This window comes from Lepisosteus platostomus, chromosome 8 (assembly GCF_059453375.1).
Source record: "Lepisosteus platostomus isolate fLepPlt1 chromosome 8, fLepPlt1.hap1, whole genome shotgun sequence".
NCBI lineage: Eukaryota > Metazoa > Chordata > Actinopteri > Semionotiformes > Lepisosteidae > Lepisosteus > Lepisosteus platostomus.
The window spans coordinates 15474709-15480884 of record NC_142618.1 but is presented as its reverse complement, the minus strand read 5'-3'; the positions used below and the strand labels follow the sequence as shown (position 1 = coordinate 15480884).

Genomic DNA, 6176 nt, shown 5'->3' with positions numbered 1-6176 from the left:
TGATCTCATGCCCTCTGTGTTTCAGGCCTTTCCCTCTACCAGGCTGAGAATGCAAAAACTGCCAAAGAAGGAGGCTCATTCACTTTCAACGTTTCGGTAACACATAATGGATACTTAAGATACAATAGACAAACTGTTTTCACTGTCCCTGAAGATACCAGTAATCGAGGCACAACGTTTAAAGGAAGAGTGCATTGGGATAAAAAGAATGGACGGATCACCATCACAAATATAACAACTGGGGACTCTGGAGAGTATGAACTAGAGGTGGATAATACAGTGGAGAAATTCACCCTCACAGTCTACAGTAAGTACAGTCAGTGAGAAATTCACCCTCACCATTTACAGTAAGAACAGTCAGAGAGAAATTCACCCTCACTGTCTACAGTAAGTACAGTCAGAGAGAAATTCACCCTTACTGTTTACAGTAAGAACAGTCAGTGAGAAATTCACCCTCACTGTCTACAGTAAGAACAGTCAGAGAGATATTCACCCTCACTGTCTACAGTAAGAACAGTCAGTGAGAAATTCACCCTCACCATCTACAGTAAGAACAGTCAGAGAGATATTCACCCTCACAGTCTACAGTAAGAACAGTCAGAGAGATATTCACCATCACTGTCTACAGTAAGAACAGTCAGTGAGAAATTCACCCTCACCATCTACAGTAAGAACAGTCAGAGAGATATTCACCCTCACAGTCTACAGTAAGAACAGTCAGAGAGATATTCACCATCACAGTCTACAGTAAGAACAGTCAGTGAGAAATTCACCCTCACCATCTACAGTAAGAACAGTCAGAGAGAAATTCACCCTTACTGTTTACAGTAAGAACAGTCAGTGAGAAATTCACCCTCACCGTCTACAGTAAGAACAGTCAGTGAGAAATTCACCCTCACCATCTACAGTAAGAACAGTCAGAGATATTCACCCTCACAGTCTACAGTAAGAACAGTCAGAGAGATATTCACCCTCACAGTCTACAGTAAGAACAGTCAGAGAGATATTCACCCTCACAGTCTATAGTAAGAACAGTCAGTGAGAAATTCACCCTCACCGTCTACAGTAAGAACAGTCAGAGAGATATTCACCATCACAGTCTACAGTAAGAACAGTCAGAGAGATATTCACCCTCACAGTCTATAGTAAGAACAGTCAGAGAGATATTCACCCTCACCGTCTACAGTAAGAACAGTCAGAGAGATATTCACCCTCACAGTCTACAGTAAGAACAGTCAGAGAGATATTCACCCTCACAGTCTACAGTAAGTACAGTCAGTGAAAGTTCTCTCTCAGTCCCTCTCGCTGTAGCAGCTCTGTGATATGTGAGGTGTCTGTGTGTGCAGAGCCGGTGTCGAAGCCCGAGGTGAGGATTCTCAAAGACACATGCACTGCAGAGTGCTCCGTGGAGAATGGAAGACAGGTGAGTCTGTTCTGGAATGGAGACAAAGACAGTGTCAAACTGAACCAAACCATCTCCCAATATCATGACCACCAAGAAGCTATACCATCTCACGATAAAACCCTGAGACTCAGCGTGCACATGCAAGGACGAAGCCAGATGTATTTTTGCATAGCCAGGAACCCAGCTGACCACAACATGATGCCTCTCTCTGCTCCAGACAACTGTGTTACAGGTGAGAGGTTGTGTTTTCTAAAAGTGGAGGCTGCGCACAGTATGTGTGTTCATCTATGTATCTGCCTGTGTCTGTATGTGTTGTATGTGCATAAAGACACATTATGCAGTATAAGGTTCTATCAGAGAGTTTTGAACACTCTACGTTATCAAAAATAATGTTTCACTATGTACTGGAGTGTCCAGTCAGTGTGTCTGTACTGTATTAACCCCTCTCTCTCAGTGCAGTGTTAATGTACAGGAGTGTCCACTCAGTGTGTCTGTACTGTATTAACCCCTCTTTCTCAGTGCAGTGTTAATGTACTGGAGTGTCCAGTCAGTGTGTCTGGACTGTATTAACCCCTCTCTCTCAGTGCAGTGTTAATGTACTGGAGTGTCCAGTCAGTGTGTCTGTACTGTATTAACCCCTCTCTCTCAGTGCAGTGTTAATGTACAGGAGTGTCCACTCAGTGTGTCTGTACTGTATTAACCCTTCTCTCTCAGTGCAGTGTTAATGTCCTGTAGTATATTAATTTCTCTCTCTCTTTGTTTTCTCTTTGATTTTTAGTAACTGTTGATCTGGAAAAAATCCTTTCATACGCAGGGATTGTGTTGGGAATCCTGCTTCTGATTGCAATTATAGGTGTGATTTATTGCATCTGGAGAAGGCAAGTGTCGGTCCTACAGCAGTAAATGTGTAAACATGTCAGCATGTTCACCCGTCATATCTTCTACATTGTTGCCCACTGCACTGACACTGTCGATGTCCCATCACTAATTCTATGCACTCGAAGCTACCTGTATTTGTTTCATTTAAACTTTAAAAAGCATGTCTTATTGCTGGGATAAGGTGCTCAAGGAGAACCAATTAGGAAAGCAGCTAAAATTGAGAATCTGGTGGGGTTGTCAGTCTCTGACCATGTTTGAACAGGGATGTATCAGGTCCACACCATGCCACTCCCAGCAGTAGAGACTTCTGTCACAGGAAATACCAATTTTTTCGGGTTCAAGTGTTTTGTGTCATGTCGCTTCCTGTTACAGAGTAAGTGACACGTGAATCCTTCTGGTGCAAAATAACAGGCTGTCTTGTGTGCAGTGACACTCAGTTATGCAAGTGATAACTTTGAACAGATAGTCCCAGAAGTCTAGCTCTCAACGCAGGACCAAATATTGTCTTCCGAGACAATGCAGATGTATCTTTGTTTTTATTTTTGCGACTTCAGTACAAATACTATAAGCAAAAAGTCTATACCAGTTCTGCCTCCAAAAATTCGAACCACAGAATGATCCAATTAATGTAGGTATTTGACCCCTAATAGAAGATATTCAGTGAAGGTTTTAGTCCCGGGTACGATCTGTTTGTGGACAGGGCACAGTTTTGAGAGAGTCTAGAGGATCATGTCTTGAAACAGGTGCCCCTGCTTGTCCTTTATTCTGAGCAGTGCTGTCCCTCATTAAGGCCTCGTACGGTTGACTCGCAGCAGGAGAAACAGGTGTAGCTGGTCTGGCTGCAGCTCAGACAATGGTGCTATGCTAGAAGCCCCCACACTCCGTCTCCTGACACCGTGGGGCTCTGGCTTGTCTTGATGTTGTATAAATGGAGCTCAGGACCACTGGGATAGGCTGTCCCACTGTGGGGAAGGTGGAGTGTGACTGTACCACACAGGCTGACCGAAGTATTCGAGAACAGACGAAAAGTGAAATTGTGTTTCGAAAATGATGATTACAGAATGGTCCATAAAACTGGCTGGCTCAATCAATCAACCGATATGGAGTGGTTATATTATTTTGTGTTGTTTTGTTAGGTTGGAGAACATTAAAACTTTGCTAATTAAAACAAATATTTTCAAACTGGAGAGATGACACAGGCAGTAGGCAGTACATTATCTAGAAAACAGAGCCCCTTCCTGCCTTTTCACCAGCCTCTGTGTGTCTAGTGGTTCAAAGACCACTCGGATATTCAGTTATCAGGTTCTTCAGGGAGGGACAGACTTGATCCTTTTTTCCCCCAATGCTATGTGTCTGTAGGAAAGGAAGTAATTTTCAAACAGGACCGACAGTACTAGTCCCAGGAAGGCTGGCAGCATAGCTGGTGGAGATTTAAAGCAAAGGATACGAGGGAACTTTCCAGTAGCTTCAGATCCTGAAAGATGAGACCCAGCGAAGATGTGCAGAGCTGCGTTCAGCAGGCTCAGCCCCTGCTTTAACAAATCCCAGCATGATGTGCAGCTGTTGTCGTGTGCAGCTCACAATTTGTGTACAGTGAAGACAGAAACTGCAAATTCACATCTCTATCCCTCAGTGAAGTCTCCCAGTTCTGTGGGTACCTCAATGATCCAACACCGTGTTTCCCAGGTCCCGTCAGTCAGTGCAGCTCAATAACATTCACTTTGCTTCACCTCCATCTCTCTCTGTCTCTGCTTCAGGTCTAACGGAGACACAGGATCAAAAGCAACTTGAACAGGTTCTTCTCGACCTCTGCAGTCCTCACTTCCCAGGACTGTGCTACACCCCGTCTGTGTGCCAGAAAGAATTGGGAAATTGCCCTGTTCTTCACCCTGCTTTGTAAAGGACATACTGTATGTATTAGCCTTAGACTTCCACAGGTGTTGTATGCTTGACAAGCACTCTCTTCATATTTGTAGAAATGCAAAGTTAGCAAGAAACGTGAAACAATGACAGTCGACTTGTCCTCTGTTTCCTGTCCTAGCTAGCTTACTTTTTCATAATTTGAATTTCCTTTTCAGAGAAGACAGGTGTATACAGATCATCATTTAAGACAAAGAATAAGTCCCTAAAAATTGTGCACAGATTTAAAAAACAAATCGATGAGAAATCAAGAAAAAGGTGAAAGTCATTTCCTGTGCTTGAAAATTAAAATGGCCTGTGTCACCTACAAAAGAGCTAAAGACCTTGTGTTTTTCTAGTAATTCACTAACGAATTTGCCAGAAAAACCGTTCGGTATCGTTGGCTCATTAAGATGTGTGGGGGCAGAAAGTATCTCTCAAACTCTGGGCTGCTGCAGCAGGGACGATCCTCTCCAGCTTGTGAGGGAGCTGGTTCTTACTGAGGCTTCCTGGTGATTTACCAAAACAGTGTAATCACGGTAAATGTTTCAACATCAGCCTTCTCTATCAGCAGCCTCTCCAGTGTGCTACAGAGCTGTACTTGATGTCACCAGCTCATGTGTCACTATATTGATTCTTCTAATCATCCGGTATATAATTCAGGGACTGAGTGTTGCAGAAGTGTGCGATGGAGTGGGTAGGAAAAGGCTGTGGATTCAGTCCCGTACTGCAAGCTGGACAGTTACACAGGAACGCATCCCCTCCTGAGTTCACCATCAGCTGAAACTGATTCATTTTGGCCCATGAGCAGACAAGCCTCATTCTCAATGACATCAAAGACTGACGTACGAGAGACAGACTGATCATCAGGATCAGAGCTTCAGAATATACCAGAATTCTGTCGTGCTGTGGCACACCTGATCAGGCATTTGTAATGTTATGTTTGTCTATTTTTAATACCTGATGCTTTTTAATAAACAATTTGATAAAAAAAATGGCTTTCAATGTCTTGTATTTCCTGTTTTACGGCATCCCACCCAACACTTGTCAACTCTATAATCTTCGCAAAAACACAAGACGGTGCAGAGAGCAAGCCCTCTCGTGTGCAGGTCTCAGTCCAGTCTCTTGCCCAGACTCAGCTCTGTTGCATGTGTCTCAGCACTGTGTCCACCTCGGGGGACAGGAGATCACCAGGATAGGTGCTGCCGTTGTTCACAATGCAAGTGGACATGCTCCTCTGATCAAGATGCTAGATTCCTACCTTTCCTTTACTAACCTAAGAAAAACAAAAAAAAAAAGTGAAAAAGAGCACCAAGACCTTCAAGAGGTGACAATGTCTGAAAGAGTGTTTTGGTGGTTTAAGAGTATTGCTTGCAATGGTGCTGATGTCTGGTGTACCAGAGCTAACCCTACTCACCCTAATCTAGGGAGCCTTAATCATTAGAGTATATGCTCTGTAGAGATGAAAAGGATCCGATGCAGATGCAGGAGTCGTAGGGAGGTAAGTACACGTACTGAGCAAAACCAGTAGCTGGGGGGGCGGCAGCGGCGGCGCTTGTTAATAGAAATCTGCTGCTGGTACTGATTAGCTCGCTTACGTGTTGATCTCTGCTGGCCGGTGGTCGTGACAGTCTGCCCCACAGAACAGACACCCTGGAAAGGGTTACTGACCCTTATATACAGTATGGGCTCAGAAAGAAGTTTGGTTTCACAGTTTTATGGTTTGTTATGGATATTTGTCCCGTCCTTTGACGTGCAACAGTCATTGATCTGCTTTATCCTGTGTTGTTTGTTTATGGCTGTTGGTCCTGTTTTTTGTTATGTAGCAGAAGTTGCTGGAGCTACTAAAGCAAATCAGCTTTATTGCATGTTAGCATAACCTTTGGTGAAGGTTGAATTAGCAGGTCCCTGCACTACCTTCAACAGTGTGGTTAAGCAGTAATGTTGCAATGCTGGATGTGTGCAAAATTTAAATGTCCCACTTCATTTTTTT

General features: G+C 43.7%; 1 long non-coding RNA gene across 1 annotated transcript; it reads left to right on the top strand.

The window, feature by feature from the left end:
* On the top strand, positions 1-4440 carry LOC148656741 (uncharacterized). Its single transcript, XR_015940809.1, has 4 exons — positions 1-307; positions 1347-1637; positions 2184-2283; positions 4042-4440. It is a non-coding gene; the product is annotated as an uncharacterized LOC148656741 (long non-coding RNA).
* Positions 4441-6176: the final 1736 nt, after the last annotated feature.